Source organism: Emys orbicularis, chromosome 2 (genome assembly GCF_028017835.1).
Source record: "Emys orbicularis isolate rEmyOrb1 chromosome 2, rEmyOrb1.hap1, whole genome shotgun sequence".
Lineage (NCBI taxonomy): Eukaryota > Metazoa > Chordata > Testudines > Emydidae > Emys > Emys orbicularis.
In genome coordinates, this window is record NC_088684.1 from 20179627 (window position 1) to 20206096 (window position 26470).

Below are 26470 nucleotides of genomic sequence, written 5' to 3' on the forward strand. Positions count from 1 at the left end.
TTTACAACGTGGACCCCAGGACAGTATGCAGTATTCCAGGATGAACCTCATAAATTCTGTGTACATAGGCAAAACCACTTCCCCATCCTGCTTTGTCACTCAGCAAAATCTTGATTGTCCATTCAACTGTAAACTCCTCTTTATTATTGTTACATATTTATATTCTGGTCGTGCCTAAAAGCCCCATTTGGGATTTTGCTATATGATTATACATTAGAGCCATACCCTGCCCCCCTTAGGTCAGGAGTCAGATCTTTCAGAACCAGGCAAAGTATTCATATTTTGTGAATTTAGCTCCTTTTCCTCTTTGCCTATTATCCACAAGCAGTGTTTGATTTCTGTGCATTTGTCTGCCATTTTGGAATTTGTTTGTTGTACACTTTGCACAAATTGAAAATTTCAGTCCATGGGTTGCTCACAGGCTATTAGCTTTGACTTTGTCTTTGACTATTTGTTGTAGTTAGTGATGTTTAGGAATTTTTCGATGAACTCTTTTTATAGCGAAAAATTCTGATTCATTAAAATCTGTTCATGAAACGGGGTCAGGTTTGATTAATCTCCTGACTGAAAAAAGTTAGTGGGGGGAATAAAGATTAAAAATTGTCAATCTTCCATTTCATTGTTTTCAGACAAAATGTTCATTTATTTATTTTTTTACTTTTTGTGTTGAAATGTTAGTAAATGTGGATTAAAGGTTAAGTAAAATTGAAAATACAAATGAAACATTTCAAAATTTTTGATATAATGTTTTGATTGACCCTCATCAAAAAATTGTTTTGGCGGTTGGGTTTGTGAAAGTTTAAGATTTCATTTATTTTGTCCTGATTCGAGGCATGAAAATTCTTCAATAGCTCTAAACTTGTTTTCAAACTGTTTCCTGCCCAGCTCTAGTCATAGTGTATGATAATTTAGATTATCTGCTTTTATTTCTGGTCTTTGATTGGATGATAACTTTTATAAACAGAAGGAAAATGAAAAAGATTTTAAGATGGCTATGTGAACCTTTCCATGATTATATATTGGACTTTTAACTGAATTCACAGTTTATATTCAATTTCCATCCTTTTTATGAGAGTAAAAAAAAATCTAGAAAATAGTCAAACAAATATTTGCAATTCCCCCCCCACTATTTTTCCAGGTCCAGTATATCTCTTTGTTGCGTAGACTACTGAACTAAATGTCAGAGCGGTAAGCGGATCTTGTAGCTAAGACACCGGGACTCCAGAAATCTGCGGTCACTTCCTAGCCCTGACACAGACTGTGCGATGTTGGGCAAATCGCTTATCTCTCTGTCCCTCAGCTTCCTATCTGTAAAATGGGGATAATAGCACTTCCTTTCTCCCACCCACTGTCTGTCTATTTAGATGGTAAATTCTTGGGGCAGGGACTTTCTTAACATCACCCTACTTAGCACAATAGGGCCCTGATCTCAGCTGGAGCCTCCGGTGCTGCCATAATATGTATAATAATAACAAAGAGCAACTGATTATTATTATTTCAGAACTCAATAGGGGTTTTTACTTCACTACAAAGACGAGTCCTCTAAAACGTACATTCCTAGTCTGAAATGGGTTCCTTCACCCTCAGGGGCATAGCCTCCAACATAAATCAAAGTCGCTTAAGTAAAGCTCCACATGTCAACTTGACCAGAATCAAAGTCAAACAGATGCAGTACAGGGGGCATTGCCCCCGTTTCGTTTCTGAACCGCTCTCTACTTGGAACTGGACAGGAGTGCCTGGCTCTGTGACAATGCGTTTGTTGCTCTTTCTAGCTTTTTTTAGGCCGTCAGTGTTATCTCTTACAGATGAACCCTTTCTAAGTTCAAAGGACAGCTCTTCGAAATTCTGTGAAGTCAGGTCACCTTATCAGTACACTCCCATTCTAGAGGCTCTCCTGTGCTTTCCTTGTAAAAGCTGAGCATGCAGCTTCGGTGTGTTTGATTTATTTTACTGTCTTGCCAGGCCTGAGCTGGCAGGCCGGTACAATAAAAGAGGATGGTGGCAGAGCATTTCCTGCTTCTCTTTGCTCTTTTCCAGCTAATGTACCTTTGAGAATGTCCCCGTCAGAAAACTGTTCACTTGCAAATATTTACTCCCCTTCTGACTGTCAGTTGAACCCAAAGAACAAGTTTTTAACAGTGCAGGATGAACTGGCCAAAGGACATTGTCCATTATCAGCATGCGTATGTGTGTTCAGAGGAGACAGGAGGTTGCAATGATTTACCACCTATATCTGGCAACCTTCGTACAAATGTCCCATTTAAAACCCATTTGGAAACTGAACTCCACTTCTCCCTTTCCTCAAGAAGTGCCGGATTTTCCTTTCCTCATTCATCCAAGGTCAGCACAATTCCTGCTTGCACTATGGAGGACTGGGAGAGATTGGTTCTCACCTCAGGCTGGCTCCCAGTGGAAGGATTAGAGAGAGCACAAAATAATCATCTGTAACATAGACCCTCCTCACCCCTAAGCTAATTGTATTTTATGATTATTGGCTCTAGAGCGAGGGGAGGAAAGGCTAAGCAAAGCCGGGGATGTTTGGGTTCTTATTTGGGTTTGGCAGAACATCAAAGAGCATAGGAAAACACACACTGAAAGAATCCATGTCGAAACCTAAGCCTCAGGCTAAGTGCTCCTTTGGGGTTCCCAACCTCCGTATCAGGGTTTGGAAGCCTCCTGTCTAGAATCAGAGTGCTTCCATCACCCTCCATCTCAGCTGTTCCCACCTGTTTAGACATCCACAGCAGAGTACAAGTGTTCTTTGCCTGATACCCTCTGTACTTGTCCCAGAGTTCCTTGTCATTGAGTCCAGGCTCCTCCTATCCCATCTGCTTTCTAACCTGCAGGTTCACTTACACTCCAGGTGGGTCAGCAGCAAGATTTATGTCCGGTTAAAGCCCTAGCATGGGACTACAAACTGAGGCCATGTCTACCGTGCAGTTGAAGGTGCGATTCTCTGCGCTGGCTTTAATGTAGCTAGTAGTACTAAAAATAGCAGCGAAGACCCGGCGACTTGGGCATCAGTTCAGGTTGTACAAGGCTGCCTGGTCCCCCTGCGTACGTGTTGCTGGCTTCTGCCTCTGCATCTTAACTGCTATTTTTTGTGAGCTGGCTAGACTAAAACCACTGTGGGATTGCCCACAAGAGCCGCAAATCACACCTCGGATTGCGGCATAGATTTACTCTGACTGCGCAGCCACGGACAAACCACTTTCTGGTTTCAGAGCCCTATCTTTAAAATGGGGATAATGTTCTCTTTCTCTCACCCTTTGTCAGCCATGTCTGTTTAGGTTATAGGCTGTTCGCGGCAGAGATTCTCTTACTATGTGTTGTACAGAGCCTGTCAAAATAGGGCTCGGATCTTGGCTAGGGGCTGCAGACGTTGCTGTAATACGCACTGTAAGTTACTACTACTAACGAGGATAAAATAGTATTTGGGAAGGAGACTAATTTCAGAGGAGTGAGCTCCTGAATCTCAGTGGGCGTGTCCTGAATAGAACTGGGCAGATAACTGATTTCCCTCCCCCCCCCCCCAAAAATAGTTTGAGCTGCAACAAATGTGAGAGAGGGTTTTTTTTTTTTTAATAATAGAATTTTTAGTGAGTTGCCGACATCTGTTTCAGAGTAAGGATTTCAACATGGGTCTCCTACATCCTGGGTGAGAGCTAAAGACTGTGGCAGAAGCAGCAATGCTACCATTTCCTCCTTCTCCAGGCTGGATTGTTAGTGGCTGAAACGATTCATGCCAAAACTGTGAATAGTTTTGGGTTGACCAAAACTAAGTTTTTCGTCCTATTTAATTGAAAAATTCCACCCAGCTCTAGTCCCGAGATCCCCTCCAGAGAGAGAGGTCCTTAAATAAGGGATTTTAGTGTCATTTGGCAGTCTGAAATGTACTGTTCATGGGAGTTGGGTCTTTCCTAACCATTTACATTAAATGCGATGAAGAGGATACAGCCTCAAAGCAACTTATGGGAAATGTCTGCAGGCAAGCTGCACTTTAAAAACAATGGCTTTGGGAGCAAAGCTACGACGCTTCCTAACCTGCTCGGTCTGTACCTCCTGTCTATAGGAAACACCATAAACTATCCAATGAAATTGTGCTTCTGTGTATTGGGAGTATAGCAGAATTTCCATATGGCAAAAACAGTAACTATTTTCCAGAGAGAAACTGTCCTGCAGGTGTTCAGCAAAGCACGACATATCAAGGTGATGCTCAATATTCACTTCAAATGTCTGTGGGCCTGATTCAACTCCCATTGAAGTCAATGGAGAGATTCCAATGGGAATTGTATTGGCAGGGGCGGCTCTATGTATTTTGCCGCCCCAAGCACGGCAGTGAGGCAGCCTTCGGTGGCATGCCTGCGGGAGGTCTGCTGGTAACGCGGATTCGGCGGCATGCCTGTGGGAGGTCTGCTGGTAACGCGGATTCGGCGGCATGCCTGTGGGAGGTCCGCCGGTCCCGCTCCTTCGGCGTACCCGCCGCCAAAGCTGTGGGACCGGCGGACCTCCCGCAGGCATGCCGCCGAAGACAGCCTGACTGCCGCCCTTACGGCGACCAGCAGGCTGCCCCCCTGCAGCTTGCCGCCCCAGGCACGTGCTTGGTGGTTTGGTGCCTGGAGCCGCCCCTGTGGATTGGGTTCCTATAAAAGTGTGTATATTTTGGTTTACACATAAATTTTCACTTTAATGCCATACACCTTGTTTGTTCAGTTGTCTCATCGTGTCGACCATCCCATTCTGCCCTGCCAGTGATGCCAGTCGTCATGTTCCTGCTTCTCCCACAACCGTTTCCGTGCTTTATTTCATGCCGTCCCTTACGCATGAAACGTTACTCCTGAGCTGCTCTAGAAGGCTGCTACCATTTCCTCTTTCAAATCCCACCAACCACATGGGCAGCAGAAGTCTGTAAGGGGCTGTTTCAGATCCCAGCTCCTCCGGGCAGCATGTTTGCAACCTAAAGTGACTTCATTCTCTGATGTTACCATCTCAGCTCATCACTGAGGTTCCCAAATTGCCATGACCCTTTGTCTGATCTCTCTCTTCCTCGCCCACTCTTAACCCCTGCATCACTTTAGAATATATTAAACAGCCCATTAATACAATGAAGACCGGCACAAAGAAATCCCAAGCAGCCAAAATAATCTTTCTATTTCCTGTCCACTCCCCTTTCTTGTCAATTCCCAATTATGGGCCTGATTCTGGCCTCCTTACCCACAGTCAGTAGTTCCATTGATGGAGCAAAGGACTACTCCAGTGGGACAAAATCTGGCTTGCGTAAACCCTTAAGGCCAAGGAATTGTCTTCCTATTTGTTTGAAGTGTCAAGCACACTTGGTGTGTGTGTGTGTGTGTGTGTGTAAAATAATTAACAATAATTAATACTAATGGTGTTAATGATTTGTCTTCATCCATGTGGTGTCTGCAGCTGGCAATTATTCATTCAGCACATCGTACAAATATAAACAATAGCAGGATGCTATTTCCAATAACTGCACAACCAATAGCTTGTGCCTTGCACTTCAATTAATTGGCAAGAAATGCACACCCACTCCTTTGTGCTTATTGCTTAATTTATTTACTTAATTCATTTAGGCAGAAGAGTCCTTCGTAGTTCCAGCTGTCTGGCTTTCTAGGCTAGAGCTGTAGGCAATCAATTAGCTCCACTAGTCTGAACAACAGAAGCTCAATATATGCTGCCTTCATATACAACATTTCAGGCTAGTACAAACTGTTAAGTAGTATTGTGCTTTAACTCTATATAATTCAATCCAGCAATGTTAGACTTCTTATGATTCATATTACATAGAACGCTGAATAGAGCTGACCTAATAATTATTTTGGGAGGATTGGGGCGGGGGGAGTTCAGAGGCCAAACCAAAGAATCTGGAAAAAAAATTGTTTTGGGTCAAGCCAAAATGGATACTTTCAGGGTTGTTTTTTTGGTTTGTTTGTGGTTCTTCCCTCCCTGTCCCCCCCGCCCCCCCCAAAACGAAAAACCAAAAGAATTTTGTTTCAGGTCAAATATGAAATACTTTCTTCAACCCAAAACAATCTTTTTTCAGTTTTTGTTTTGTTTTTCATTTTTGGGTGTTACTCATTTTTTTTTAAATACATCTAGCTAAATTTTGAAATGAAGTATAATTTTTAAATGAAAAGTCAATGTTTCATTTTAAAATGCCAAAATAAAATATTTTGACTTTCAGTCAAAATATTTTTTAAAACTATTTGTTGAATTTGACCTGAATTCGTGAATAGTTTGTTGACCTGAAACTACATTGTTCAGTGAATAAAGTGTTTATCCAAAAAATGTTGCCCAGCTCAGTGCTGAAGACCAATATGTAATGACATTTATTGTTTTATAGGATAGTGGGTGTTCAGATACAATAATAATCTCTATTCTAATAGGAACACTCAAAACGTGATACCAGTACAGCTGCTAAAAATGAAAATAATTTGCTTTATATAATCTAAAAAACCAAAGCACACAACATGTAAACAAAGTGATCTGGGGAGGGGGGTGATTGGCAAATAGCTTGTTTCATGTTTTATGCTGTCACTCAGTTGTCCCTCTACTTTGCTTTTATTAGCTTGCTAATTTCATATAGGCACCGCAGTAGAAGTGATTCTTGGATAGAGAGCTGCCAAGGTGATTCTTGCTGGTCCTGGTGGGTGGGCTCTGACATTTCATACATTTATAGCAGAACTGTGAAGCCCTGAACAGTTTGTTTCAATCTACTTAGAACGCAGTCCCTTCCCTTGAGGGGACTGGGAAATGTTTTTCATAGAATCATAGAATATCAGGGTTGGAAGGGACCTCAGGAGGTCATCTAGTCCAACCCCCTGCTCAAAGCAGGACCAATTCCCAACTAAATCATCCCAGCCAGGGCTTTGTCAAGCCGGGCCTTAAAAACCTCCAAGGAAGGAGATTCCACCATCTCCCTAGGTAACGCATTCCAGTGCTTCACCACCCTCCTAGTGAAATAGTGTTTCCTAATATCCAACCTAGACCTCCCCCACTGCAACTTGAGATGATTGCTCCTTGTTCTGTCATCTGCCACCACTGAGAACAGCCGAGCTCCATCCTCTTTGGAACCCCCCTTCAGGTAGTTGAAAGCAGCTATCAAATCCCCCCCTCATTCTTCTCTTCTGGAGACTAAACAATCCCAGTTCCCTCAGCCTCTCCTCATAAGTCATGTGCTCCAGACCCCTAATCATTTTTGTTGCCCTCCGCTGGACTCTTTCCAATTTTTCCACATCCTTCTTGTAGTGTGGGCCCCAAAACTGGACACAGTACTCCAGATTTTGAATGACCAGATAGTAACAGCAGAGTGGATGCCAAGATGCAAAGGTCTGAATTTGCTAATAAAGGGGAGCGTAAGCCTGCATCAGCGCCCATGGGAGTCGTTCCATGGGGTTAGCCCCAGGCTCTTAGGGTCTCTCTATACCGCAGCTGGGAGCATGCCTCCTGGTGCAGGTAGCCGGACTTGTGCTAGCTCCGCTAAGGTTAGCATGCAAGAAATAGCAGGTGACTATTGAGGCATGGGTAGAGGTCATGCTAGCCACTTGAGTCCAAGTCCTTTTGGACCACTGCAGCCACGCTGCTATTTCTAGCATGCTAGCTCCAGCAGAGCTAGGATGTATGTGTCCATCTAGCCAGGCTCGGAGGCATGCTCCCAGCCGCTGGGAGGACCCCCTGCCCCCCCAGCGGCTAACCAGGGATGGAGCTGAAGCAGGAGTATAGCAGAATCTGACGTGGTGCTCTCTGACTAGCAAGCAGTGATAGTTTGTAAACCTGAGAGCTGCCATCCGTGGGCAAACCAATATAAAGTAAGCGCAAGGGAGCCACATCCTCAGCTCAGGTAGCTATGCTGACATAATTGGAATTCACCCATTTATACAAGTTGAGGTCCTGGCTTTTGACGTTCATTTCTAGACTGAAATGTCCATGAAGCCCATTCAAAATGCACAAGTCAGCAGTGTGTACATGGTAAATGAGCAGGAAACTAACAGGAAAATACCCTTTGGGTGTATGGGCCCCTGGCCAACCTCATGTTCTGCATTAAAATCAAGGAACACTTTGTCAGATTCAGCTGCCCCTTGGCCCCTCAACCAGCTACTGATCAATCTCAGACCCCTAGATGGGCCAGATTTTGGCAGATTATGAACCCCCTCCACTCCCACTGACTTCAGAGGGAACTGAAGGTACTCGTTAGAGCTGGCCAGAAGATGAGGAGGAGGAGGGATTTCTGTTGAAAACTGTGATAGAAAATGGAAAAAATAATCATTTTTACTAAATTTTTTTTATCAATTTTGATTTCTTGTCAAAACTGAAAAATGATTCCCCCCTCCCCCCCCCCCCCCCCGGTTTTGGATTTGTGGTTTTCTGACGGACAGCAGACCTGCTCCACAAAAAATTTTGCTTCGTAAAAAATCTCAATTTTCCATCCATTTTTTCCCTCCTGCCCTAGAGTTCATCACCCCTCCCCACCCGAGAAGTGCTCAGAATCTTGCTATTCTTTTTTTTTTTTTTTTTTAAACTGGGTCTGTAACCTTTTGTGACAGCCGTGGAATAATCCAGAAAAGAGACGTTGGAAACGCCCTACATTTTCACAGCTAAACTGGCTGCTGGTTTGCTGGTGGAAAGGAGCAGGGAAGTAACTAGAATGACTGCCACTCTACTGAACAAATACCCATCCCATAAAACGATTCAATCTCCACGGGTGATTGGGTGTAACAGAGCAATGTCACAGCAATTGAACCTTGGTTTTTGACTGAATGACTGTCTCCTGTTCTGACTGGGAAAACCTCAGATTTTCCGTGATATTTATTTCCCACTAATGCCTCCGCATTTATGTAGCAGCAGGAGGAGTACGTTATCCCATGACAATGTTTAACCTGATCAGCATGATCTATTTAAGTATGTGCATTTGAGACTATCTCTGTTGATATTAATATGTGATCAGATTACAGCACTCTATGGCTGCCTGTAGGATACCTTACACTTATAAAGCACCATGCATCTAAAAATCTCTGTGATTTACAGACATTAAAGCAGGGAGGTTAATAGTAATATTTACTATTTTGCAAATGTGTAACACAAGACATGGAGAGATTTAGCACCATCTTCAAAGCTGTGTGCCGAAAGCTGGAGCTTGTCTAGGGATATTCGTACTGCTGTAACTAGGATATAGTTGTGCTAGTGCAAATTTGTAGTGCAGGCAGGTTGTACCAATGTAGCACGGGGTATGTGATTTACATGGGTACTTGCCCTGATCTCAAAAGCCATACACAAGCACCAAGATCAAAGTGGTCTGGTGCCGAGCATTTGTATCCCCCATTAAAGTCAATTATGCCTAAATTGTTTTCATATTTGACCTTTTCACCATTATTAGTATTTGTATTATGGTAGTGCCTAACGGCCCCCCAGGATTGGGGCCCCATTGGGCTGGGCACTGTCTAAATAAATTGTAAGAGCAGGGACCATCTCTTACTATGTATCTAGAGACAAACACTGTATGATAGTATAGTAGGGAAGGGAAGTTGATGTCAATGAAAATAGGATCAGGCAGTTACATAGGTAGCTATTGCGCAACTGTCCCCAACCAATGCACAAGCAAACCATTATTAGCTGGCTAAGTTCGTGCAGACTTCACAGCAGATGTTGGTCTGGAGGAAGGAAGTGGCACTAAGGATTAAGGCCCCAATTCAGGAAAGCACTTAAGCACTTGCTTACAGGTAAGTATGTGCTTAAGCTCCCTTTCTGAACAGGGATGTTTCCTGAATTGGGACCAAAATTCAGAAAGGGCATTCTGTGCATAAGAGGCACTGTGAAGGAATAGGCGGAGAAGCTGTCAAATGGGCAAATGAGGCTGGTAGCATTGGTGGAGCAGAGGAGGTAAGAGGGTGACACAAGAAAGATGAGAGGAGACTGGCTGCATTGTATGATTAATTGGTTGATGTTTGCAAATCACTTTGCAAACATACAGTGCTCTCTAAGTGCTAAGTACTAGTGTTGTTTGTTACCCACTCAGTACTGTATCTTACTCAAGTTCAATCTTGACTTTATACTGTCTCTTCCCTTTAAAATTTCTCTCTGCAATTTCCCTGTAATCTTTCCTCTTCCAAGGAGTCCTGTGGGGTGTGTGGCTAGTAGGACATGATTGCAATAGGTTAAAAAGAGTTATTAACAGAGACCACATCAGAGCTCTTGCAACACACATGATCTGTTTATTCAGCATCAGCTCGACTAATTCCTAATGAAAGGGCACTGCATAGCAGAGTGCAGGACCCTGGTGCTCAAAAATATTTAAATGTTACTTACGTACAAAGAGCTTGATTCTAATTAGGGGTGGGGGAGCCAGCTGGGGCGAAATCAAAACGTAGCCCCAACCCTTCACTCAAAGCCTGAATCCAAAAGCTTTTAATAGACACACAAATGTTTGGTTACACTTAGTTTGTAAAGTTTTTTGGCTCTTAAACGTCCTCCTTTTGGACAGGACTTGAAGTGAGAGGAACTGAAACACCACAACAGAATTTGTCCTCATAGTATTTCCAGAAATTGTAAGTACTGGCAACCTCCCAAAAAATTGCCCAATCCTCCTTGATCTGAAAAATTTTGTGAGATCAGGCAAACTTCTATTTCTCATGCTGAAACAGAGGGGACCAAATTCTCCATTGCTTTACATCGTCTGCCTAAGTTTTATCTATAGTACTTATTTGGCCCCCCATTAGCAACATATTTGCATGACCACATCTTTAATATATTTATCCTCACAACACCATTGTGAGGCAGAGAAGTGCTATTACTCCCATTTTACAAATGGAGAACTGAGGCTCAGAGAGATTAAGACCCTGCTTTTAAAAGCTATTTAGGCCTAGTTTGGTTCACCATTGTAAGGTCTAAGTGAATTAGACCTGAGTACCTAAATCCCTTTTGAAAATGGGATTTAGCCGCCTAGGGCTTGTCTACACTGGCACTTTACAGCGCTGCAACTTTTCTCGCTCAGGGGTGTGAAAAAACACCACCCTGAGTGCTGCAAGTTTCAGCACTGTAACATGCCAGTATAGACAGTGCTCTGCCCCTCGTGGACAAGGGTGTTTTTTTTTTTTTTTTAGAGCCAGTGAAGACGTGCCCTTAGGCCTTGCAACACTAAACAGAGCTGCACCTATGTACCTTTAAAAATCTGGGCCAAAAGGACTGGATGTGTCAGAACATGGAATTGAACACAGGTCTCCCAAGAAGGAAGGTTTGTACCTTAACTGCTGAATCAAACTTCCTAGTTACTGCTGTCTGTGCAAATCAGAACGGCAGTATTTTCAACTCCCTGTGCAAAGGCATAAATGACCACACCAGGTATAAGGCAATGGGGAGTTAGGTTGGTAATGACTAGGGAGTTCTCAACCTTTTCTGTACTGGGACCCCCAAGGCATCCTCCTCCCTCCCAACTAGCTGGGATCCCCTTCCTATTTAGCAATGTAGAATGGGAAGGGTGGTTGTGACCAGAGCCAGCCCCAGGCACCAGCTTACCAAGCAGGTGCTTGGGGCGGCCACTTCGGAGAGGGGCGGCATGTCCAGCTGTTCGGCGGCAATTTGGCAGACGGTCCCTCACTCCTGCTCAGAGCGAAGGACCTCCCGCCGAATTGCCGCCACAGATCGCGATCGCGGCTTTTTTGTTTGTTTGTTTTGGTTTTTTTTGTTTTGGCTGCTTGGGGCGGCCAAAACCATGGAGCCGGCCCTGGTTGTGACCCCCAACCCATGTTTGTGTCTCATTGGGGTGAGAACTCTTGGACTACAGCAATGTGTTCCTTCAAACATTCTGAATTCTGGCAAGTCAAAACCCAGCACAATGCAAAAATCTTGATGTTTTTTTTGGGGGGGAGGGGATTTATTTTAAACTTAAAACTCAAACCACCTTTGTCAAAAAGTTCATGAACTGGGGCCTGATTTATGGCTTTTCCTCCAAGCATCTGACATTTGCACTTTCATATGTTCTTAACAGAGTTGCTTCTTGAGCCAATTCTAGAGCTTTGCGAAACCTGCCAGTTCTGCTTCCTGGCCTATCGTGTGAACTCTTTCTCCGGGTTTCACTTTGAGTCTGGCATTCAACCAGTCCTCAAATCTCAACATGAATAGCAGTCAAAAGCAGGTGAAAGTGCAAACCTTGGGCAGTTGGAGAGAAATTCATCGGTTTTGTCTTGATGGTGTTCATAACTATTTGGGGGTGAGCAGAAATCTACTCATTACCAACCCACAAGCTTTTTTTCCCCCTGCACCCCATGAGTTTTCCTTAAAAGTCTTCTATCCAGATACTGACACAACTTGATGGTGCTCACTTTAGGGGCATAGGAGAAAAGCCTCATCCCAGGAGGTTGAACTTTCATTCATGGATGGACATGGAAAAGGAGGAAGGGACAATACAGTGTTCATGGATGTTACTATAGTTAGTTACAAAAATGGTTAAAATATACATTCACATTCCCCCCCTCCATTAGTTCAAACCTCTCAAAGGTCTAGGGTGACCAGATGTCCCGATTTTATAGGGACAGTCCCGATATTCGGAGCTTTTTCTTATGTAGGTGCCTATTACCTCCCCATCCCCTGTCTTGATTTTTCACACTTTCTATCTGGTCACCCTACAAAGGTCTGTTAATCCTCTCAGCTAGTACCCAGATATGTTCCTCTTTCGTATTTTTCCCCCACTCCTCCAAAAAGTAATGATGGTCCTAATTACTTAAAACTCTCCAGAATTTCACTCTTCCACAAATATATACACTATACTATAGGTATATGGCTGTTATTTCCTGTCATTCTTTTTTATATATATTCATTTATTGTATTTTGTTTGCTTGCATTATAACCTATAGGCAGCAGCTAGGTAGTCATATGCTCTAAAAAGAATTGCACCACAGCTTATTAAGAAGCATTTTTTTCAAGATCTACCTGCTATATATATTCAGGTGAGTAGAATTAAGACCATCTGCAATAATGCCATTAGGTGAATCCCAATAAATATTACATTTATAATTCTTTAAAGTATCTGTATCCAAGATCAAAGGAAACTGGCCATACAAACCAATCCAGATTAAAAATATCATCTCCATCTAATTGTAATATTAACCTTCCATTTCCTTTAACCTATTTCCTCCAACAAAATCCCAAGAAAAATAAAATAAATATATGGAGCTATACCTATCTCATAGAGCTGGAAGGTCATCGAGTCCAGCCCCCTGCCTTCACTAGCAGGACCAAGTACTTATTTTGCCCCAGATCTCTAAGTGGCCCCCTCAAGGATTGAACTCACAACCCTGGGTTTAGCAGGGCAATGCTCAAACCACTGAGCTATCCCTCCCCCTAAAGAAAGTAGATGAGCATGAGGAGAATAGATTCAGTTTGCCCTGAAAGTCAACAAATTCTGCTTCTGTCAGAACAAAGGGCAAACATGCATGAGCTCCAGAATCAAAAACCCGTTACCACCACACACACAATGTTTTGTCACCAGCTCCCCTCTCTTTAAAACAGGGAGAGTTATTTCAAGCAACTCAGTTGATCATAATGCAGTTATCACATGGTGAAAGGAGCAGACACTCAGGCAGCCATGTATCAATAATTCACGGTCAAATAATTAAAAAAAAAAACTTATTTACCGAGATTTCCTGAATGGTCTACCCCATAAAAAATAAAGCAGAGAATGCCCCTTCTTTATTGCACTGTGAAATAGATGCGATGTAATTCACTGGCCTCTTCAATTTTATTTTTTTGGTCCCATTTACTCTTGATGCACTGAAAGTGGAAATCTCACAGTATACACAGTAATATGTTCCCACAGCATGTGAAAGAGGAACTTCAAAACTATGAGGGGTCAGCCTTAGGGAGAGACCCATAATTCACACTGCAAAAATGCTCAAAAAAAATACTTCCGATTTAAAAAGCGCATATTCACCCGTCACAGCAGTATTTTTCATTTGCACTGATTAAAAACCCATCGAAGCCAATAGGAGTCTTTCCATTTCTTTATCATTTCTTTAATTTATTATTTATTATCCTGCCTATTGAGTTTTTCAATAAAAATGGATGCACACAACTGTCACCTCTTCTTCCTAGGGTAATGCATAGATGAACTGTCTTTAAATAAATACAAATAGTGATTGACATTAAAAAGTCACTGTTTACTAACAGATACAAAAGAACATTCTCCTATACTTAAAATAGTTAATAACTGCAGTACCTCAGATAACATAGTACCAACAAGGTTAGTGGCAAATGTTGTAGTGGTGCTGAGACTGGGGATAAATGTTGACCTTTTAATGGTAACTGATGCAAATAGACTAGTTTATAGGAAACTATATTACAGTGAAGTCCATCCTCTTTCTTCAAATCTCGTGCTCTTGTACTCATAAGAATGATGGCCTAAATTTTCAAACCTGACTAGAGGAATTTTGACCCCCTAAGGAATGCAGGCTCTAACCTATTGTGAAGAATACTGCTGTGCTGATTTACCTTTTCTAGTTTTGGTTAAAATATAATTACCTCAACTACTTCTGCTGTCCAGCCACCCCCACCACCAAGGAGGAAAAGAAAAAGAAAAAAACAGATTGAAAAACTTCCTCCAAACCAAGTTTCCACCAAATTAAAGCCTTATTTCTGTTCCCCATTTACGCTTTTCTGGTTTGAAGTTGTGTAACCAACGCAGAATCATCCTGAGAACAAACAGTGTGTCCTGATGTGAGAGCCCTCGGGTCATGTGAAATGAAGACAACTGGAAAGAAAAGCACAGGAAGACATGAGTTGGAGCTTCCCTCTGCATTGTACTGCAAGGCAGAGGCATGTACAATGATTTCCAGCCAAACCTCCTGCTTCTCGCAAGGACTGGTTTGTTTCTTCATTTTCTTCTCTTTAGTAGTGACAAGCATATCCTGTCAGGCACTTCCCAACAAACATGCCCATATACGAGGGCGCAGAAGAGAGAATGTGCCCATCTTAATCCTGGCGCATCTCTTCTCCAGAATCAGTGGAAATACAGGCCCTGTGCAACAAGAACTACAGAGGCACTTCCTCTCTCTGATCCATCCATGTCCCCTATGGACACTAAATCCATGCAGATTGTTTAGATAATCTGCATGAGGGATTCTGCTAACCAAAAGATGGGGGTACAATAGAAGTGCTTTGCATCACATGTGCGTTTGTTTGGGAGTGGTATTTCTGTAGTGAGCCTGTATTTGGTTCATGATGGGCCTTTTAACCACTGAAATCGCTAACAAAAAATAAATAATAATTTTATATTATCATTGTGCCTAGGAGACCTAATCGTGGACCAGAGAACCCACTGTGCTAAGAGCTGTACAAACGCAGAAAAAAAAGATGTTCCCTTCCCCAAAGGGTTTACAATCTAGATATAAGACCATAGACAACAGATGGATACAGACAGATGGGGGGACACAAGAAAACAATGAGACAGCATGATGGACAGTGATATATTATGATAGCACCCAGAGGCCCCCTCTCGAGATTGGGGAGCTGTTATGCCCAACTGACAAATATGCAGATATAGTCCTTGCTCAGAAGACCTTACAGTACAAGTAGACAGGAGAGACAAAAGGTGAAATAAAATATTATTATTATTACCATTTTATAGAGGCATAGATCTTGTGTGACCTTGGACAAGAAGTCAGTGGCAGAGCCAGGAACTGAACCCAAATATTTTGAGTCCCTGTCTAGTGACTTAAACAAAAGATGATTGTTTTAGTTTCTCCTGCTATCAGAAATCATCAGGACGCCAGTGGAAAGTCTGAGTTCAGAATCAAAACCCTGTAGTGGTTCATTCTGTAGAAGAGTTAGAGGTGCCAAATGCAAGTGCCACCCCACAATCCAGATGGCAGAGAGAGAAATGTCATCGTACTGGGGAATTTTATCTGATGGACCAAAAAAAATAAAAAAAACCCCACCCCAACAAACCAAAAACCACCAAGTGAAAGTGCTACCCTGTCAGACCCAGAGAAAGTGATCTGCAAAAGGCACAGGGCTGATCGCCCACAACTCTAGCTGAAATCAGTGGGAGCTGCTCTGCACCTCTGAAAATCATTTTGAGATATTTTATCCCTTAATGTTTTTGAGATAACGTTTCTCCATTGCCAGGCTCTAATTGGTTGGATGAGGTTAAAGGAAGTTAGTTTTTTGTTCAGAACGGATGTGTCAATGGTCTGCAGTTTGTTTTGATTTAAGTGGGAATCAGAAGCCCAATAAGCCAGGAGTGACAATGCTAAGGGGTACTCTGCATTATTGTTTTGATAATGCTACAGGTGATCTGAATCTGTAACTACCTAGGGGCAGGATGCTCAGAACAAGCCTCTTCAAAGAACAAAACTCAAAAGTGTGTCTCACAAGGAGAGAAGGGAAGAGGAAAGACCAGGGCCGCCTAGAGCAGGTTCAGGCCCCGGTGAAAAATTTTTTTCAGGCCCCCCAGCAAGGGCGGACCGGCTAAACAGGGCCAACGAGGGGCGGGGGGAAGCCGGGCCCCGGGCCCCCTTCCGGACTGCCGGGCCCCGGTAATTTGTACCGGCTTCCCCCCCTCTCGTCGGCCCTGGGAAAGACATAGATTGGGAACCCTGACAGCATTCTAACCCCCACAACAGGTGGCGTAAGCATGTGCAATAAGAAGCTCCCAGAAACCTCTTCTCCTTACCCAGAAAGCTTTATGGAGACTCAGTTGCCGATACTGACATGTGGATGGGAGTGTATTTATTATTAATATTAGATATATCTATTGTGTGGGTCTGTTCCAGCCACGAAAGGTTCCAGAAGGTGGTATTGGGTAAATATATATCTACCCCATAGTCTTTCTCATGCAGAGTCCATTGGGTATATAGCCTGCCACCCCTCCTGTTCAGTGGGTATTTTGGAGTTGCTGTGGGGAACCATTTGCAGACTAATTCTCCCTCTTATTCTGCTGGTTATTAAATCAGCTTAGCTTTTCTTTCAATTCTGTAGTCCATATTCCTGAATAAAGAACACCTATCAGAAGAAAACTATTGAATCAGTTAATAATTAAACAGTAACAACTTGAAATACACCCACATAAGAGCTACCTGATATCACATGTCTTACATATTTGATAATTGTACAGGGGAGCTTTGTTTAATGAGTGGTGATACTTAAAAATATTCATGTTGGGAATTGTTGTGAAAGGTATTATTTTAATGAATGGATGTATGATCACTCAGGCTCTTATATCACATCCTTTCCCACACAGGTTCTTGCATACTTGTGCCAAAAGTGTTAGCTGTTTACTTTTTCCTTTGTTTTCACTCCAGCAGTGAGTGACTAATCTTTAAATGCAAGTGTTTAAAATGACTCTGAAAAAATGGCATTGCGGAGTTCACTGTTTATTGTCATGTGACAATGGTAAGGAATCACAAAAAGAGAGTAATTTTCCTCTAATACTGAACAAGGAACTTTATGGGGTAATTCTCTTTTTCTTATTCAAATAATCTACACTTTTTCTCACCCACTTGCTGTGTATTTTCCCCCTAGAATTTTCCCAGCCTCTGACCTCTTTAGCTTCCTGCTACTGTTTTAAAGGCTTTACTGTGACTTTCAGAACACAACTGCTTAGTTTGCAAGAAAAATGTTGTTGTTGTTTTTTCCTAGCTGGCAGCTCCACAAACTCAACTTGGGGATGGACAGGTGGACGGTGTAAAACAGTCTCCAAATTTGAGTCTACAGTTTTGCAAAGTATTTAAGCATATAAATCCCAGACTGCATGCAAGCCCCTACACACACTAACGTTTTACACACAAAATCAAGAGTGCAAATTTTGTCTCTTTTTGGCATCTATGTAACATCTAGTTTATGCTCTAGAAGATCAGGCCACTGGTTCTGATGAAAATTTGAATTGACAAAACATATAATCTGGGGCCAGCCTCTGATACTATTGCGTTGAGTGACAATTTACTCCATGAATGGTCCCATTAAGCAAGGGGATCAGAATCTGGAATCGGCTTTGTAATTAATTGAGAGTTCTTGTTCTTTTCCCCTTCTTTTTAATAGGGTCTTTCATATTATATGTAAATTACTTTTGCTTGTACCATAATGGCGATTGGTTTATTCCCAACTCTGCCACTGCCTGGTTAATTTTCCTTACCTGTACAATGAGAATGTGCAAAGGAAGGACATTATCAGTGCTTTGAGATCTCTGGAGGGGAAGCATTACATAAGAGCAAAATACTATTATTAATGATCTCTGGTGGGATGAGGAGTCAGGATTACTTCTGTTTTAAGTGCTATTCTACTTCTATCCTTATTTTGCTTTAATGTATAAGTGAACATGACTGAGTCCAACTAATGTATTAGTCTTTTTATTTTTTAAACTTAATAAAATGGGGGGGAGGGATTAAGTATGTAAGTCGTCATTGTCTCCAATTCACTCTTCCTTTCAGCTTTCTCGGCCGCTTACCTCCCCCTTTGTTGTTGGCCCAGGGAGATCTGGATTTAAACCCTTTAGCCATATGCATTCCTCTCCTTCTCTGGCTACTGTGTGTAAAAACACCTGGTTACTTCTGGAGATTTCCTGGCTCAGAAGGTGTTTGTGGCTTTCATAACAAAGGAACTGAGATACACAGGGAACAGGGTGGTTTACAAAGCACCCAACCAACAGAGTTGAAAATCTGTATATGAGGAAGATCGTTGTCCTGTGCTGGCAGGGTGATGCTTAGAAGTGTAGTCCTCCTTTGGTGGTTCACCCTGTCCAACACCTGTAACCGTTCTCAGTAGGAGCCTGATTCAAAACCCATTGAAGTTGATGGAAAGGCTCCCACTGACCACAGTGGATAAGGCCCTGGATGAATTAGTAATGTACACAGCTTTTTCAAACAGCCTAGCCAGTGCTGCTGCTTCCTTAGGTGGAGTTCAGGCTTGCTGGACAGGCTAGAAGTTGGTTAATCAGCCTGTTCGTATCAGCTGCTTTTCATAGAGAGCCTTTGCTTGGATGTATGGATAAGAAGAATAAAATCTCATCAGGAGCGGATTCTCAGCTGGTCTAAATACCCTGGTTTACATCAGTTGATGACCTAGTCCATTGCAGGCCAGCAGGTGAGAATAAGTTAGCTATCAGAGGCGAAAGATGCACTGGAATGGGTTACCTAGGGAGGTGATGGAATCGCCTTCCTTAGAGGTTTTTAAGGTCAGGCTTGACCTTATAAACAACCCTGGCTGGGATGATTTAGTTGGGAATTGGTCCTACTTTGAGCAGGGGGTTGGACCAGATGACCTCCTGAGGTCCCTTCCAACCCTGATATTCTATGATGATTCACTGATTAGGCCACTAGCCTGAGACTCAAGAGACCTAGTTCAATTCCCTGCTCCATCACTGATTTCATGTGTGACCTTGGACAGGCCACTTAGTCTTTCTGTGCCACAATACCCCATCTGTAAAATGGAGACAATAGCTATTCCTGTTCTCACAGAGGTGTTATGAGGACAAATACATCAAAGATTGCCAGGTGTTCAGGGACTACAGTAATGGGGGCCATATAAGTACCTTAGTCATAGAGATCAAGGAAGATCACTTCTTCTCACAGCACCATTTCCCTATATTCTAAGCTTTATGACTGACTCTACCTTATTCCAGCAGAGATGATGCTCCAGTTGGCTTACTGCAGTTTTTCTTTTAAAGCAGAGCTGAATTTTCCCAAATGGAGTCGACACTGATTTATTCATAATTGTACCTTGCACTCGTATAGCGCGTTTTCACTAGAGGTACTCAAAGCACCTTCCACGCATAAATTGATGACCTAAGAAGAAACCTGTGCTCACCAAGGAGTGGATTATAACCATTTCTTAGGTACAATTCTATTTCTAGATAGAGGAAAGCATTATTAAAACCATTTTAAATAGGGATAAACTGAAGAACAAACAGGCCAGATTTTCCAGATGTGGGGCCAACATTTTCATACCGGTGTGCCTAACATCAGGCAGTTAAAAACAGCATTAGGCACCCAAATAAGTGGCCTGATTTTCAGAGTTGCTGAGCAATTGCAATCCCCATTGATTTCTTGATTCCTGGGGCTGGAGGCATGATGGCCTAAGCAGTCCATTCATCCAGTTGTAAACTGGGCAGACCTCTTTCTCTATGGTTTTATTCTCTGTCCGGTATTGAGAGAAAACTGGATGTGGTTTTGCCCAGTATTGCACGTGGAAGATGCCATTTTGAAAAGCATGCTGCTCTGCCCTGGTCAGCATGACCTTGCACCATGCGTGTGAGGTTGCGGGGGCGGGGTGCTCTTGCAAATGGCATCCTCCGTGAAGTGTGACCTCACACATATCATATGTGTGTGAGGTCATGCTGGTGGGGGTGGGCCCATGCCATTCCTAGTCTAGCTGGTGTAATTACAGGTGACATTCTTATTCATGTAAATATCTAACAGGATTTGAAAGTTTAATGTCGCTAAGCATCCTAAACATTCCCTCTTGTTTGGATATGGTCTCTTCCATTATGAGCCCATCTTAGAAACTGTATTTTCAACACCATTTGGTTTTTCAACTTGCCAGAAAGTTCTGTTTCAAAAGGTCTGGATTAAGGTGTCCTTGTTCACACTGAGTAATGCCTACGTCTTGAGTAGCTCTATTGAAATCAGTGGGACTAATCTACAAATAAAGTATTATCTGTGACCAAACGTATCACAATATAGTTCAAAATGAGTTCCTAAAGGGTTACAAGTAAGGTATGAGAAGGCAAATTAGTGCTATTTTAAATGCTGTCTCAAATGTTCTCAGCAGAAGTCCTGGGAATATTTTATATCAAAGGAATTCAGCTATAGGGTTCTACATAATTGTTTATTTTGGAAACAGCAAGGGTGATTCACTTATGTGGGATACTCCCATGCTATTAGCAGACAAGATCCACAGCGCGTCATAGCTTTTAGGTCACATTACACCTAATTAATTCATTACACCTTAATTAATAAGTATGCAAAGAAATATATCTATATGACCTAAGCATTATGGAGTGGATTGTGCCTTATAGACTGCCTACGGCTGGTAATGAAACTGAGCCATTTTGCCCCTACAGGAGTTCAAATGGTTTTTGGTTCATTCCAATTTGGAATAAAACCAAATTTATAAAACCTTGAAACATTTTCACGGAATTTTTGTTTTCGGGTGAGCCCCAATCTTGGGCCCCAGACAAAAGAAACCAAGAGGTATAACCGTTACTATGAATCTTTCTGCACCTTTTGAAGTATTGTGTACATGGAAGAAATTAGTCAACTACAGTAGGCACTTTACATGGGACATTTGATCTAAGGTTATAATTTAGAAATTATTTTCCTTTCTGTGTTTATAAAGGCATTATGGTACATAAAGAATGAAAGTCATAAATTCAGTCATGTTTGGGAGAGATGAGATACAACAGTGGCAGGGCCTTGTAAGTACCTAGAGAGGGAAAGATAGTCATAACTACAAACATTTCCATTTGGTTTGGTTCTTGAACTTGTCAAATGTGTGGTCTGGTCAAAAGAGTGGAGGATCAGTTCATTGACCAGTTGTATATCAACTTGATTTCTGCCTCTTTTAATAAGCCCAGATACATCATCTTGCTTCAAAATATCAATAACTAAGTCTTAAAAGCCCCCCCAAATACCAACTTGTGACTATGACAAGGATTTTCAGATTTGAATGACTAAAGTTAAGCTCCAAAAATCTATATTTCAGCACCCAACTTTGAAAATTTTGGCCTATATTTTTAATATCTTAAATCTCAGATGTTGGGCAGCACCCATAAGCATAGAGGTCAGGTGTATGCTTGGAAGAGCTGGGGGAAACTTCCATTTAGTCAGGATCCATCTTCCTACTTGTGGATTTTGTAACATACCTGATCCTTGGACCAGGTCTGCTGAAAGGCTGGGCTGAATTCTGAGGCAATATCGACTGAGGTTTGAGCAAACCTATAGAGTTATAGTTTCAGGTGGAGCCCATGGGCAACTCAATAGTTTTTGCCCCAGACTGGGCAAAACATGGCAGCTTTGGCTGAGTTTCAGTTTGAGTCTCTGAGTGCAGGAAATTCAAAGCAACATTCAGGGGATGTTGAAACCAAAGTTCATGCAAACCATAATGGCTGAGCTTTGCAGACTTCTGCTGCTTACCGGGTATTTGGCATGTGGTTGGGTACTGAATCTCTCTCTCACTCTCTCATGTGCAGACGTAAGAGCTCAATGCCCAGTTTCCATAACTAGAGGATGGCCTCTGTATCAAGGGAGACTAGACATTGTAGACTGCCCTCCAGATGTTGGGTTGGGCACCCTTCCACCAGATGAGTTATTGTTTGCCCTACAGTCACAACACGGAGAGAAACCCAAGCCCAGTCGGCGCATGGTTGTGGCAATTCTGGCTGAGCCACGGAGTAGTCTGTTGAACTTGGTCCAGGATCTATGATCAAGTGGACAAGGAGGAAGGTACAGCGATGGACTCCTGCATTTATTTAGTGTGGGGGAGACACTGTTTCTCTCCGATGCTTCCACTCTGTAAGGACATAATTTTTGGCTCCCTGGTAGCACTGATCATCCATGCATGGTAAAGAGTCATCAATCTTGTCCGATTTAACAGATTTAACAATAATAGCATCTTGTCAAAGGTCTAGTGTTGCTACATGCGCTAGCACATACAGACTGGAGAGTGGTGTGTCGTTTGAACAGCCAATAATGATATGAGTGGCCGAATTCAGCTCCATGTCGACAAGCTGAGTGTGGTGGCTGTGCCCCGAGACTGCAGAGCAGTTTTCAGACGGAGCAAACACCAGGGCCAATGCAGACATATGCAGGACCGAAGAGTCTGCTCCCCAGGAAGTTCCTGATAATTTTCATATCAAGGTGGTATGGGAAGAGATCTTCATTTTCAGGCGTTTCGGGAAGGCTGGTATGTCACACTATGGTGGAGGTTTACTCCCAAATATGCGACAATTGGGTATTGAATATACATGCACTCAAACAAAGTGCAAATGTGGACATAAACTTTTTTCCAAGGAGGCTCTCCAATCCTCCAGCACTCTCAAGTGAGGCCCAGCATTTTAGGTACTATCCCTTTAGCTAAGGAAGATTGGATAGTTCACCCTTGGAATTCATTAACACCACTTTTTTAATCATCTAGAGCAATCATTGTTGGTTGAGCAATACAGAACACTCCTTTTCCCCAGGGGCTTGACTGTGCATGCTGACAGCCAACCGGGAGCTTGCAAGTGAGACTGCAGATTGAACCAATGCCCCCTCCCTGGAAGCAGAGTTCACTGCCCATGGGCCACGAGAACATGTTTTTTAGTGTGATTTGGATATTCTGTGATTGTGTGTATAAGAGATTATTGTAGAAACAGGACAACACAGGCTACTAAAAGAGGAAGAAATCTAGTCTGCCTATTGTAAAAGGGCAAGGGAGGAAAGACAGGTATTGGATTAGGACTCAGGTGACCTGGGCTCACTTCCTGGCACAGCCACAGAATTGCTGTGTGGCCTTAGGCAAGCTGTTTTGAAATTCAGTTTCCTGTCTGTAAAAATGGGGATAATAAAGCTGTATTATCTCACAGGGTTGTTGTGAGGATAGATTCATTAATGATGTCTGAGGTGCTCAGAAATTACAGTGCTGGGGTCCTTTATACAAATGTACCCAGAGAGAGGATGTCCAAATACCTCAAGGCTCATTTTTTCAGGATGGATCAGAATTGGCTTGCAGTTTGCAGAGTTCCCGTTAGAAATGGAATTTCTATACCATGAAAAAAAATTCCATTTTTTTTACATTCATTTCCATCCCACATCAGGACAAAAAGTCAAAATAGCTAAACTTAGATATAACTAGAAATGTCCTATAATGCACTGCAGAAGAGAATGTGGTGCATCATGGGAGATGTAGTCCAGCTGGAGAACAAGGCCCATAGGGAAGAATCAGGACACAAAGGACCCATAACTGTAATTACCCTACTATAATTATCACCACAGTGGCTCAAATAGACACAGAGTTTAACGTCGACCCCTAAGAAAACGTTTTGCTTTGATTTTCCTGATGGATAATTCCCCCAAAATAGTTTCCCCCCCCCCCCCCCCCCACAGAGCATTTTTGATTTTAGATTAATTTTCTGACAGGGAAATGTTTCATTCAGAATCTTTCGACCCGCCCTAGTCCCATTAACTGAAATGCTTTGTTAAATATTTTGGCATAGATAAGCACATTTATATAAGGGCAGAAGCTGGTTTGTAAAATGTAATGGGTGAGATCAAAAGCAAGTGCTTGCTACTCCACATCTTTGCACCTATATATGTTAACCTCCCCTGCCCTGTTGAGGACAATCTAGCAGCTATCCTGTGCCACCCTGTAACTGTATCAAACCACCTTATACCTTTCCTTTTAATATTTTATCATTGTTTGGAACAATGTTGGGACTTGTGTTACAGCTCATTTATTTTCTGTGGGAACAGTAATCTGATTTCAATGTATGTGTGTGGGTGGGTAGATTATAAATTATAGGCTCCGAGCTCAGGTACAGGTCCTGGGAGTGACTGTTTTAAATAGTTGTACGATTAACAAATCATAATGTTTTATGGAACAGAAAGAAAGAGCTGTCTTGAAGATCAGTGTTTTACTTTAGGAATGATTCACTGTGGGATCTAGAATAGTTGGGGGTCGGAGAGGGAATATTTATAATTTTATGCACACGAAGTCAGCTAGTGATCTGTGAAATTATTTGAAGGTAGAAGTCTGGTTTGGTGTAAACTTTTCAGAAGGAGAAAGTTTTTGCTTTAAAGGGTGGGTTTGGAGATGATGGCTGATTGCCGCAGTTGGCTACTTGCAGAGGCACGTGGATACAAATACAGATGGGTGTCACTTAGCTAGACGGAAGATTGGGTTCCAGGGTGTCTATCAATATAGCTTCATAGAGCTGGCCAACACAGTTATACCATCTATGTCAGTGGTGGGCAACCTGCGGCCCACACACAGCCCGTCAGGGTAATCCACTGGCGGGCCGCGAGACAGTTTGTTTACCTTGACTTTCCGCAGGCCCGGGCGCCTGCAGCTCCCAGTGGCCGTGGCTCACCGTTCCTGGCCAATGGGAGCTGTGGGAAGTGACGGTCAGCCTGCGCCGCTTCCCGTAGCTCCCATTGGCTGGGAACAGCGAACCGCGGCCACTGGGAGCTGTGGGCAGCCGTGCCTGTGAACGTTCAATATAAACAAACTGTCTCGTGGCCCGCCAGCGGATTACCCTGATGGGCCACAGGTTACCCACCACTGATCTATGTTGTGAAATAAAGCTCTATACTAGCTCACACTTAAGCAGATGCTTAACTTTAATCATGTTAGTAGTCCCATTGAGTATTCACATATTTAAAGTTAAGCATATGCTTTGCTGGAGCTGGGCCTAACCCAGTAGTTCCCCTTACAGCCAATGTCCAGCACGCTTCTTAAAAGAGGAAGGAGAAGAGTAATAGCACTATATAAGTGCAAAGTATTATAATGATAAGTTCTCTGATACATATGATCTTGTTCAAAATTGTACAGCCTCATCAACTGAATCACTCAGATAAAAGAGATGCAGAACACCTCCAAAGTTCTGTTACATAATGCTCCATGTTTTGGTCCAAAATACATGTGCTGATTCTGAAACCATTCTTTTCAGAACACTTTGATTTTAGCAATTCATCTAAATGTTGCTCACTTACAAAAAGGAGCCAAACGTTTGTTCCAAAGAGGGAATAGATGATTTATTTTTCTATATAGCATTTCACTGGCAGTGTATCTGCATAGCATGGACACCGTGTATCTATTTATTTTAACTTCTTGAGATGTCATTTATTGGATCTCATTCATTTCAGCATCAAAGAAAAGTGTTGACTTCAAAATGACACTATCTCAGCTCAAATTTGCCCCCAAAATTGGGCTTGTTAAAAACAAGACTGAACAGAACCTAGTGAAAAGAGAAGTGTTTCCAGATTTTTTTTGAGAGAGAGAAACAGCTCCCTGAAGCGTTTGCAGCCCAAACAATGCAGTATTGTCCTGATCTAGGGGGAAGCTGAAAGTGAAACTGATTAGAAATTAACTAGTTTCAGAGTAGCAGCCGTGTTAGTCTGTATCCGCAAAAAGAACAGGAGTACTTGTGGCACCTTAGAGACTAACAAATTTATTAGAGCATAAGCTTTCGTGGGCTACAGCCCACTTCTTCGGATGCATATAGAGTGGAACATATATTGAGGAGATATATATACACACATACAGAGAGCATGAACAGGTGGGAGTTGTCTTACCAACTCTGAGAGGCCAATTAAGTAAGAGGAAAAAAACTTTTGAAGTGATAATCAAGATAGCTCAGTACAGACAGTTTGATAAGAAGTGTGAGAATACTTACAAGGGGAGATAGATTCAATGTTTGTAATGGCTCAGCCATTCCCAGTCCTTATTCAATCCTGAGTTGATTGTATCTAGTTTGCATATCAATTCAAGC